This window comes from Medicago truncatula, chromosome 6 (genome assembly GCF_003473485.1).
Source record: "Medicago truncatula cultivar Jemalong A17 chromosome 6, MtrunA17r5.0-ANR, whole genome shotgun sequence".
Lineage (NCBI taxonomy): Eukaryota > Viridiplantae > Streptophyta > Magnoliopsida > Fabales > Fabaceae > Medicago > Medicago truncatula.
The window spans coordinates 30,304,558-30,317,686 of NC_053047.1; the positions used below are offsets into that span (position 1 = coordinate 30,304,558).

The window sequence follows — 13,129 nt, forward strand, 5'->3', positions numbered from 1 at the left end:
TAGTGAAAATCCATTGGAAGTGCAAGGGGATTAGACTGCTCCTGGATAATTGTATGTGTTTCTCCCCCCCCCCCCCCCCACCCACCCCACCCTCTCCGTGCGTGTGCGTGTTTGTTTTTATGTGTTGCACTCATATTCTGAACTCAATTCAGAGTCTTAACTCATTCAGACACTCATTTGTGAAACACTTAGAAAAAGTCTTAAAAAGCCAACCCCCCCTTGTGTTTTTGTCCATCTGCGAGACACAACCATGGTATGTCAAAAGTCATGGCTGAAACCTAGCAAAATTCAATCCAAAACACAGAAGTTGTGAGTTAAACGAGGAAGAATATGGAAAGTGGCCACGAACCCTAGAATGGGCAAACCCTAGTAGAGCTCAATTTTGATCTTCTATGATTAGAAAGAATTTCAGTAATAATAAACTACAGGTCCCTAGGTTTAATTTTATTTCCTTTTATGAAAGTTTGGGTTCGGTCTCTTTTCTCTTTTTGTAGTTCTCCTCATGTGTGTGTGTGTGTCAATTGGTAAAATATAATTGGAAGAACTATCCCCCGTAAAACATCATATGCAAGCTGAATCTTTGTGCTGAAGACATCGTATCATGGAGCAAAAACCTCGCACCAAACTTCTAGCATCAAATTAATAAACATATATTGGCCATTGAAGCTCTCTATAACGTGTCTGCTGATGCTAGTGACCCGCAACTACTTACTATGCAACAAAGTTTGTTAAATTTTCTACTTCAAGAAGAAAGCTATTGGAGACAGCGCTCTAAAGTCTTCTAGCTCTCTGACGGAGACACTAAATCAAGTTCTTCCACGCTTCAGCATTAGCTAGGAAAAGGACGAATACCATCAAAAAATTACGCGATACTTCAGGCAACTGGATCACAGCTCATGATGATCTATGCACCCTCATTCATGACTATTTCACTGACATATTTACAGTAAGACATAGTGATCCACTTCCCATTTTATCTTGCGTTCCAGCAAAACTGACAGCTGAAGAAAATCAAATCGTCACTAAACCTTTTACGAAGCAGGAACTCAAAGATGCTATTTTTAGTATGCACCCAGATAAATCATCGGGCCCTGATGGCCTAAATTCAGCATTCTACCACCGTTTTTGGGATGACATAGGGAATGAATTATTCGCATATGCTACAAATTGGCTCAACTCTGGCCAATTGCCCCCAACTTTGAATGCAATACACATTGTTCTAGTTCCAAAAGGCGACAACCTCGAATCCATGAAGGAACTCCGTCCCATCTCTCTGTAATGTTTTATATAAGATCATTTCAAAGGTTCTAGCTACTCGACTTAGACCACTGATCAGCAACTGGATATCCCCGGAGCAAGCTGCATTTGTCCATTCTCTCTCCATTATGGACAATGCTCTGATGGCATACGAAATTCTTCATCATATGCGTTGTAAATCGAAAGGGAAGAAAGGTGAGGTGGCTTTGAAACTTGATATATTAAAAGCTTTTGATAGTGTCAGTTGGTCCTACATCCAATCCATCCTCCAAAAGTTAGGCTTTTGTTCATTGTAACACCCCGTTTTCCAACATAAAAATTTCTTAACATAAATCAGAGTAAACATCACAAAACGGGATATCACATTCACATAATCTAAAAACAGTTAAATAAAAATTTAACTTCCAACAAAATATCTCAATCATCGCAGCGGAGTTAATCAAAAATCATAAATTGTCTTGGCACGTAGGCCCCATCATAACATCTCAAATAAATTCAGTTAAACACCATAAAACATCATAAATGAACATGTAAAGGAAATGAAGCATGCATATCATAAACCCCATCCCGTTACGTATCAGAGCAACCTAGGACTCAGTGAGGTAAGGCCACTCACGACAGCACAACAGCAACCTACGCTCGATCACCTGCAAGTTACTCATACGAAGAGCAACATTTCCAAGCAGAAGGGGTGAGATTTCAGAAAACAATAATATTAATCAATATAATTCAACACTCATAATTAACATCATAAATATTCAACATAAACATCTTAAAACATCATAACATCATTCATCATTAACTCGACTATGCGACTATGCAACTTAGACCTCTTATATGCATGTGGTACCAATTCAGGGCATGAGCCCCCAACATTAATATTTTAGTATTAATATACCTTCAGGGCATGAGCCCCCATTGTTATTTTGAGCTGATGCTCCATCGTGGTGAGTACAAAGCTCCAGGGCATGAGCCCCCAACAAATGTATGCTAATGCATGGACTCAATCTCCTAAAACATCTTAATCTTCATCTCATATATATCCAATAATTTGGAGTTCAACATCATCTTAATCATCTTGTATAGACTCGTGCAACATAGTTAAATAACAATAGCAACACGGGCAGATCACAACAACATTATGACATCATATAAAGATATCAAATAGAGGCAAGTATCAACTCAATCATTCATTCATTAACATTTCAAGTAATGCAATTAATCATTAAGTCACATTATAACCAGCTTAACATTTCATAACAGCTTCACAGATTGCAATTAACATCCTATATAGGTCACATTACTACCTAAGAGTCCATCCCTAAACAACTCATGTGACACAGATCGCAACATTCTCAATTGTACTCAGTTCTGGAAGTGCTCGCGAGGCGAGAGCATCTGCTCACCATGGCGAGTACAAGCCAGATTCCCAACTAAAGTTGTTCTAAGCTAAACCAGGTTCAATCTCACTCTAAGTCATCATCTAATCTTTAGTAAACATCTTTAGGCACTCAAAAACATCTAAGGTTCAACTCAAAAGTCAAAAAAACAGAATTCAACATGCTCTCTGGTCATGCTCGCTACGACGAGTAAGGTTGTTCACTGTGGCGAGCTACGACTTGTAACTCGCGAGGCGAAGGAAAATGGCTCGTGTGGCGAGTGATGAACTTCATCCCTTGCCAGGCGAGGATCATCGTTCGCGGGGGCGAGCGATGAATGTAGGCTCGGGCAGAATGCAGTTTTTCACGAGAATTCAACAACTCACATGGTTTAAAGCCTGATTTCGATTCCAGAATTCATCCTATTCATAATCTAAGGTCAAAGGACGTTTTAAGCATCAATCTAACACTACAAGAAACATTACCTTTTGCCAGGGGAAAAATCCCTGTCAAAAGGACAAAATCCCTGGGAAACGCGACATTTGTGAGGGAGAATGCCAGGGACAGAAGCACTCGCAAAAGCACTCATCGCCGACATTTTGTCAGGGGCTACACCCCTGGGAAAACAATGAGGGGCTAAACCCCTGGCATATGGCCTGGCTTTGTCCCTGTCATAACCCCTGGCACATTTCCTCACTTTTTTCTGCAAGGTCAAATCAGATCTGCAAAAAACAGGGGACTTGCGAGGGGTTTAACCCCTGGCAAACGATATATTATTTTTATCAATTAATTACATGTTTTAAAAATAATTTTAATTAATAAAATGTATTTAAATTAATTTAAAAATTGAACATTTTTAAAGTTGTTTTTGAAATACAATTATTTGTTTTAAAAATCATTTTAATAAAAAAAATTTAATTTAAATAATAAATAAAATCGTTTTTAAAATATAATTAATTGTTACAAAAATCATTTTAATTAATAAAACATATTTAATTTAAGAAAACAGTTTCAAAATAAATATTCTTATTTTTTTCCTTAAAAACAAATCTATTACACAATACTAAAAAAAATCTTTACACCAGAAATATTTAAAATAAATAGTTTTACTATTTGAAATATTTTTTTTTACACCAGAAAAATTATTAAACTTAAAAAAAATACAGTTTTTAATTAAAAAAAACAATCAGTTTTAGAAAAATTAAATTTGAAAAAATATACGATTTTAAAAAAATACTATTTTCTCTAAACTTAAAAAAAATACAGTATTAAATTAAAAAAATAGTATACACTATTTCAAAATACCTCATAATCTACCATGTTTATTTTGTCATTCTAATATAACTACACTATATAAAATATATATACACAACAAATCTAAGAAAAAACTATGTATTTCAACATGCATTTCTTAAAAAAAAAAACAAAAAAATTGGCAAAGAGATTGGTTGATCAACACCGTTGATAAAAACAAAGAAAATATGTAGAATAATTATATGAAATAATAAAACAATTAATAGGTGAAAGGAGTTTGTACCACAAAATAGAAGTTTTTAGAGAATTAAGGTGATGAATGTATTAAGGAGAAAAATGAAGGTAGAAGAAGAAAGGATTTTTAGAGAACTATGTTTCAAATGAATGAAGGTGATGAATGTAATAAGGAGAAAAACGAAGGTAGAAGAAGAAAGGATTTTTAGAGAACTTTGTTTCAAATGAATGAAGAGTGTGAGATTAAACAGGTATGCTGATTTTTATAACCAAACAGTTTGCCAGGGCTTGACCGAGGGGTTTGCCCCTCACAAATTGTCTAGTCAAATCAACCTGAAAAGCGTTCAGAAAATGCAGCTTTATGCAAAATAAAGCCATGGCTTTTCCCAGGGGTAGCCCCTGGCAAACGGTAATTTATGTCCCAATGGTCAAAAATGTCTCAACTCTGCAGCTTTAGCACAGAAGATGTGTGAGGTGCAGGAATCTTTGTCAGTTTTACGAGTTCTGAGGGGCAGACCCTCGTTTAAACCTTGACAAACGTTGATACCATTCTGAATTTGCAGTGCCATTTCAATTTCAATTTCCCGCCTAATGTTTCCGAGGGCTTATGTGAGGGTTTGCCCTTGTCATTTGTTAATTCCAACTTTTGCATTTTCCCAGGGGTTTCCCTGGCTTTACCCCACTCAAATTTCCCAGGGGTTCAAGTCCCTGGCAAAAGGCCCTGGGAAATAGCGTTATTTCTTGTAGTGTAACAACCTAACATCATTGGATCATCAAAATCACCCATTAACCCTAATTTCATAAACTTTTTAATTCAATCCTAACTTGTTAATTTGATCATCAGAATTACATGGATTAATACTACTGAATTATTAGTCTCACCCTTACCTTGTTTGAAGAAAATTGCAGCTTCCCTAGGTGTTCTCCCTTCTCTTGGCTTTTTCTCCCTTTTCTCAAAAAACAGTCGTACGTACTAACTTTTCTAAAAACCTAGGTCTTTCCTTTTTATATCTCTTCCTAATATCTTATCTTATCTCTCTTTCTCCCCCAAAATTCTCTAAAATCTCAAAACAGCCCCTAACTAAATATTTTATTTTATTTTCAAATCTTATTTTATTAAACAACAAAATAAGTCTCATAACCTCATAAAAATCGTCACATCACATAACTCATCCAAAATCATCCAAATCATCTAAATCGTCATAAATCACACTTATATTATATAAATATAATATAACTCGTCTAGACTCGATTAAATAATTAATTAAATAAAAGTGGGCGTTACAATGTGCATCAGCTCTATTGATTATCATGTTATCTTTAATGGTGACCGCATCGGGCTTATCATTCCGGAATGTGGGATAAGGTTGTCCGCTCTTGCCTTATTTGTATATCATCTATGCAGAAGGCCTCTCAGATGTCATAAAGAATAATGAAATTAGAGGTAAATACATGGTACACGCATTTGTCGTTCAACTCCATCTGTCAGCCACCTCCTTTTTGTGGACGACAACTTCCTTTTTTGTAGGGCAACAAGATCTAAAGCTCTCAACCTAAAGGAAATCCTCTATCAGTATGAGAAAGCTTCAGGGCAAGCAATCACCTTCCAAAAATTCGTCATTGAATTCAGCACAAACACGCACCATGATTGTCGGAATGCCATCACAAATATCCTTGGCGTCAATAGTTCTATTGGAAGTGGCAAATACTTAGGCCTCCCCTCTATAGTAGGCCGTAACAAGAAAGTGATATTCTCTTACATCAAGGACCGAATTTGGAAGAAGTGGCAATCTTGGAGCGCTCGTTCCCTATCTCGATCCGGAAAGAAGTTTTTATTAAATCGGTTGCCCAAGTCATTCCAACTTATTGTATGGGGGCCTTTCTCATTCCTAGTTCTTTATGTGACGAGTTAGAGAGGATGATGAATTCTTTCTATTGGGTCTCTACAAAGAATGGTCGTCGCGGTATAAATTAGATGAGATGGGAAAAGTTAACCTCCACAAAAGTCTTGGAGGCCTAGGCTTTCGCAATATGGAAGCTTTCAACCTATTAATGCTTGGTAAGCAAAGCTGGAAACTCATGATAGACTCTAACTCCTTACTCACTCGTATTCTCAAAGCTAAATACTTCCCTCGTCGGGACTTCTTGGATGCACCTCTTGGTCATAATCCAAGCTACATATGGAGGAGTCTTTGGAGTACTCAATCTCTTCTTACCTTGGGCCATAGATGGAAAATTAGAGACGGTTCAAAAATAAATGTATGGTCTAAGCCATGGATTCGAAGCCTCCTCTCCAACAAACCCTCTACTTATCCCCCCGCCCCCATCTTGAAGAGCTTACAGTCAGTCAACTCTTGAATCTAGACTCCCTCTCATGGAATTACACGCTGGTCCAATCGATTCTTAATCCACAAGATGCTGGTGCCGTAACTTCTATTCCCTTACATGTCCGCTTAATGGAAGACACTTGTTTGTGGAATGCTTCGTATGACGGAAAGTATACAGTAAAGTCAGCCTACAACATATGCGTAGATCTCCTTCATTGAGCCACAGATGCAATAAATCACTATCCATGGATGAACCTGTGGAAACTAAAGATTCCACATCGCGTCCGCTCATTCCTTTGGCGTCTTGCTCATCAATGCTTGCCTACACGCACAAATCTCAACAGGAGAGACATTCCATATGACGATTCGTGTGTTATGTGTGAATCACTGGCTGAAACTCACATGCACCTTTTCTTTGTTTGTTCCAAGGCTATGGAATGTTGGGATCATATTGGCATGGGAAATCAAATCCGTGAGTTGCTCCAACAAGCTAATGATTTCACTTCTATATTGTTTGATTTTCTTAACAGGTTATCTCTATACCAACAACAAACAACCTCCATGTTATGTTGGAGTTTGTGGAAGAGACGAAACACAAAACTTTGGGAGGCTTCAGACACAACTTCGTCCTTCACCTTCTCGCAAGTGAAAAAGAACCTTCACGAATGGAGTTGTATGCAAAGAATAAAACCCGATGTCCCGAATGTGGAGTACCCTACCTCTTGGACAATACCACCATCTGGTGTGATAAAATGTAATGTAGACGTTGCAATATTCCACAATAACACGGTAGGATACAAAATGTGTTTCCAGAACTCTTTGGGCCACTTCTTGATGGGGAATTCTGCCCACATTCACTCCTCAGTATCAGTCCTAGAAGTAGAAGCTATTGCATTGCTTGCAGCAATCAACACGACTATTCCACTTGGTTACCACAATGTTATGTTTGAAACAGACAACAAGTCACTTGCAGATGCCATAAACTATTCTTCACCTTTACACAACGAGCTTGGGGACCTGCTAGTTCAGAGTAGGGGCCTCTTGTCTACTTTCGACTTTGTAGTGTCGTTCATTCGGAGGCAACCAAATAAGGTTGCACATAGCATAGCTACAACATCCTTATCTCATCCTAGCCCCCATATCTTTTATATTGTACCACATGATGTGTACTCTATAATTATTAATGAAATGCATTAATTATGTTTTGCTCAAAATTATATATATATTAAGGGTGATAGCATCTTAGCTATACCCTTTATAGCTAAAAAAAAAAAAGCTTCTAAAAAGTGTGAGGTTGGGGATAAAACACGCTGAAAATATTCATGTTGGTTTGGCAGGTCAGTCGTCAATACTTAAAGTTTTTTAGGATGTTACATATTGCTTATTCAATTATGATAATATTTGATTATAGTAGATGTTTGATATGAGTTTATATTAATATTCTTTTTTAAAGATATGAAATTTATATAAATTTCATTTATCATATTTTATTATTATATATAAATAAGTCGAATTAGATTTTGGTAACAACATTATTTCAAATTTATTTATGTGTATAATTATACCTTTTCTAATTGAGGATAGTCATCTTCATAAATTTATAAATTTAAAAGTTTAATGTCAAATGCATGAAAGCTAATATATTGAGTGAGCTGAAGGGTCACACATAACATATTGATCGGAGACATTTAAAATTAATTATTCTTTTTTAAATTGCTTTTTGTTACCTCTAATAGGAAATAACTATTGAATTGAAATTAAAAAAACATTCGAGTTTTAACTATAAAATGATCAAAATAAATCCCTTTAGTACATTCAAAGGATGAAAAATATGGTTCGGTTTCTTATGTTTGTTTATTCTTTGATTATCTTTTTTTCTCTATTTTTTGGAGAAGCGGCGATCGAGAGGACTGAACCAATGCGTATGCATTTTTCACACCATATTTAAAGTTTTCTAAATATTTTATTTACACCCTATTCATCATATTTTAGTAATTTTTTTCTTTATTTGACAATGTAGTTACAACCTATTTAATTCTCTGTGTTTCTGAAGCTGATTGTCCAAAGGTGGTTAAACCTAATTATACAATGTGTGCTGGTGGTATTTGTTGGCAATCTGTTCAAGGTTCAAATCAAGGGCCATAATTGCACAATTGAAACTAGGGGACATCACAATATTTCAAGTTTTATTCTTTATTTAAAAATATAAATTATGTTTATCTAGCTAGTAAATTTAATTGAATGTGTACACACTGCACTCTTTTTTCCTTCATCAAGTTTTATCCAATTGGGTTTTCTTGATCAGGTTTTAACGAGGCAGTTTTCTATTGTATTTTTTTCTTGGGTTTTGGCATAGTCCCCCCTATTTTTTTTTTTATAAATAATATGTTTCTTTGAGGTCTTGCAGATGATTGCAAGGAGTTAGGGTTCCAACTTAGCTGGAATTTCCTCACGTCTTATCTTATGATGCCTATGTACGTTCATGATATCTAAAAAAATTAAATGCATTTTTCCATAATAATTTATGTACTATTGTCTATTTTACATCTATTTTATTAAAAACAAGTGTAAAGTATAAATGCAGTGGAAATTTTGTAAATATATTAAAACATGTGTGACCATTAACACCTGATTTTAGTAAAATATAAGTGTAAATATATAAAATAAAAAAATAAAAAAAAAACATGCAGTGGTAAACTTGTAATTATACTTCTATACCCAATTTCTAGAAGAAAAAAAATAAGGTGTGAAATAAGTAGCCGTAGCAAAGTTGTAAATATTATTTCATACTTGATTTTAACAAATATGGTGTTATATCTAAATTTGTATATTTGAATCGCTACTTAAATCCATGACCTCGCATTCTCAAAGCCAGATTTCGCATTCTCCAACCCTCTTATCAGCGATTTAATCCCTCTCAACATAGTCCAATCGGTATCGATCTCAAACGTCTTTCATCCTTAATTTAGATTTGTTGTATATTTGTGTGTTGGCTTCACTTTCGCTAAAAAAAATATTCATGTGTGATGTTGGATTCCAACATCCTAGCACAGTTCAGTGTGCCCTGAAGTTGTGCCAAGATTTATGCACGCTTTATCTTTTTAAGGAAATCACGTCTTATTTCTTGTTGGCCAAGCTGCGTGCTTTTTGGTATAGAATCAGTTGGTTTGTTATTTCCTAAAGTTGTGACAACAATTTAGGAAACTTTGGACGTGTTTGGATTGTTCCTAAAGATGTTCTTACTTTTTAGGAGTTTCAATATTTGTTACGTGGATCAGCTTTTGGATCTACTTTTGTTCTGAAGCCCAACAAAATATTATAACCCATATTGCTTCAGTATATATACAAGACCTAATTCATTCACCGAAGCCGTCATTGAAGATTAGTGCCTTTTTAGGGTTTTGAGTCATTGTTAATTGTGAGCCTTTCTTGTATCACCTTGATACATGTTAAAGACTATGTTACATTGAGTTGTAATTTGTTTACTACTCCAAAGCTGTGAAGCACGGAGGTAGGTAGTTTGTGTACTACACCAAAGCTGTGAAGCACGGCGTTAGGTAGTTTGTCTCTCGCCTCTATAACCCTCTATTTAGTCATCATCGTTTAGTTTCACATTCACGCTCAATTCGTCAAACCGTATATTACTCTTCATCGCTAATTCACGGACTCACGCTCTCGGACCCAGAAAAATCAACAAACACAAACATATATATATATATATATATATATATATTATGGGTGATAGCATCTTAGCAACACCCTCTATAGTTAAAAAAAACGGTTCTAGAAAGTGAGATTGGAGATAAAACACGTTGAAAATACTTATGTTGGTTTGGTAGGTCAGTCGTCAATACTTAAAGTTGTTTAGGATGTTACATATTACTTATTCAATTATGAAAATATTTTATTATCGCAGATGTTTAATATGATTTTATATTAATATTTTTTTAAAGATATGTAATTTATATAAATTTCATTTATCATTTTTTTTTATTATTTATACATAAGTCGAATTAGTTTCTGGTAACAACATTATTACAAAAAAATTGTTTGTTTATGTAGAAATAACAAGGTTGAGGAAAAAAGTTTTCTCTCCTAGGGCTAGGGTTTCGCTCTCTGCCCCACTGAGCCGCTGTCCGCTACAGTTGTTCTTATCCACTGCATGGCTCCGATCCTATCTCTTGTGAGAATTTTGTGCTCATCTGGTTATCCGTATAGCCTAGATGTTTCCAGTCCTCCGTATATATGTAGCCCCTTATGGGTAGATTCCTCACATATCTAAAAAACCTTATCGATTTCAATCGAAAATTTCCTCATATCCAGTCTTCCATAGTCTTTGCATTTTGACCTCATTTAAAATTTCACCATGTCTACCTCTGACTTTAATCTTGAAGGCCTCACTCTGTCCGATGAAGGATTGACTCTCAATCTGGATGTCGTTACTGCTGAAACACAAATTTTGGACCACTGCCTGATCAAACGTGTGCTCACTGACAAACATGTGCGCTTCAATTATTTTAAGGAACGCATGGCCTATATCTGGCGTCCAGTGAAGAAGGTTACCATAACACTGGCTGACACAGACCGCTTCTTGTTCCAATTCAATCACTGTCTGGATGCTGCGAAGGTTATTGAAGAAGCTAAGGGTCGTGGATTTATGATAACTACAACATGGTGGTTGAATGTATCGCACCAGGTGTCGTCCCAGCTAGCGTGAACTTGTACTATATGGACATTTGGGTCCAGGTACATCAACTACCATTTGGGATGAATTAACCTAGAGTGGAAAACGGAATCGGTAAGTATCTTGGTGACTTAATTGAATTTCATGCTCGCAATACTATTCACAGTTCTTATATAAGACTGAAGGTTTGGATTGATGTTACTGCACCTCTGAAACAAGAGTGGCAGATACTGGTAAATGATGGTTCTTATGCAACAATTTGTTTTAAGTATGAGAAGTTGGGTACTTTTTTCTATTTTTGTGGCTGCCTAGGACATACTGATAAGACATGCTCACGCCGATTTGATATGGAGGAGGATGACGGGTCAAGTGGTTGGGGAGAATGGTTGCGACCGGTAATAAGACGCATGGGTTCAGCGGCAACCAATATATGGCTTCAGGATCCTATTCCTTCACGGGTTCAGCAAGACCAGCAAGTGGCAGCAGCAGGTTTCAGTGGCTCGCAGATGGGAACGTATTAGTGCTGTCTATAATGAGATTAATGATATCAAGTCTCGCCTCATGGCTGTCTAGCTTAGTAAGCTCAAAAAATCTGAAATTCTAGCGTTCTTGTTTTATTAAATTCTGTCAGATGTTTTAATGTTTGCAATGTTCCGTTTAATGTTCCAACATCACGTGATAAACAGAAATAAAATCAAGAAAATAAACGACTGGAAAGTAAAGAACACAATGAGTTTGTTGACCCAGCTCGTTTGTAACACCCCGTTTCCCAAAATCAATTAAATAATAATTTTTCAACATCAGAGTAAAACCCCAACGGGCATGTCACACTACAATTTCAATTTTCTTAAATAGAACATATAAAAATCTATTTAATTAATTAAACATCCTTCAAAATTCATCATTAAACTTGCAGCGAAGTAATTCAACTTTAATTAACAATCGTCTCCAATAAATATTCATGGCATAGAAGCCTCAGAAAGCAAAACCAATCATCAATAGGGCTACAACAGCAATATTCAAAATTTGATACATAGGAAAGAAATTAAACACATAAAATCCCATCCCATGTATCAGAGCCCTAGACACTTTGAGCCACCACCAACTACTCAGGATCACCTGCAAGTTACCCATAGGAAGGGCAACATTTTCAAGCAGAAGGGGTGAGATTCACAACAATAATATAGATAAAGAATGCATCATTTGAATCTAACACCCTATCACATAATTCATCAACAACATATAAATATCATCAATTCTAATATCATCAACAAATGGTAATTAATAACTCACTCAACTACTCATGCAACTCATCACCACTCCACTAAGACTCCTCTAACAACACCCATACATGTGGTACCAAAATCAGGACCGTAGCCCTCACCGCTATAGAATGGTTAAAGCATTCATTTTCAGGACATAAGTCCTCACCACTAATACCACTTTGAGCAACTAGTACTCCACCACTTTGAGCAACTAGGCGTTCCAGAGCCGAAGCTCTCCCACTGTTATGCTTATGCAACTGACCCACTTGTGTATACCTACATACAACCCAACCTATGCATATATGTGTATATGACTCACCACTCCAATTTACAACTTTCAAGTATAACTTAATTTAAATAAAAGTATACATCCAGCCAGCATCCATTCATTTTTCAACCAATTTAAAACATCCAGAAATAATACACCAACATAAAAGCCATGCTTAATCGACAAGATAAATCAACCATCAACAACAGAAATCAATCCAACAAATACTGGGCAACTCGCCTCGCGAGCACATCTGCTCGCTATGGCGAGCTCAGGAAAAAGGGCACTCGCCATGGCGAGTTCGAGGCGAACTCGAGGCGAACAGAAAAAGGCTGCTCTCGGGTGTTTTGACATTTTTCTCACTAAATCCTCATTTCCAAGTTCCCTATTCAACTTTTTGATCTAAAAATTGCACCAGTCCTCTCTAAAATCATCTAGGTACATAAAACTACCCAAAATAC

At 36.1% G+C, this 13,129-nt stretch overlaps 1 long non-coding RNA gene across 1 annotated transcript; it reads left to right on the forward strand.

Moving 5' to 3' along the window:
- Positions 1-8,213: 8,213 nt before the first annotated feature.
- On the forward strand, positions 8,214-8,976 carry LOC25497143 (uncharacterized). The gene is made up of 2 exons (XR_003013088.2): positions 8,214-8,373; positions 8,472-8,976. It is a non-coding gene; the product is annotated as an uncharacterized lncRNA (long non-coding RNA).
- Positions 8,977-13,129: the final 4,153 nt, after the last annotated feature.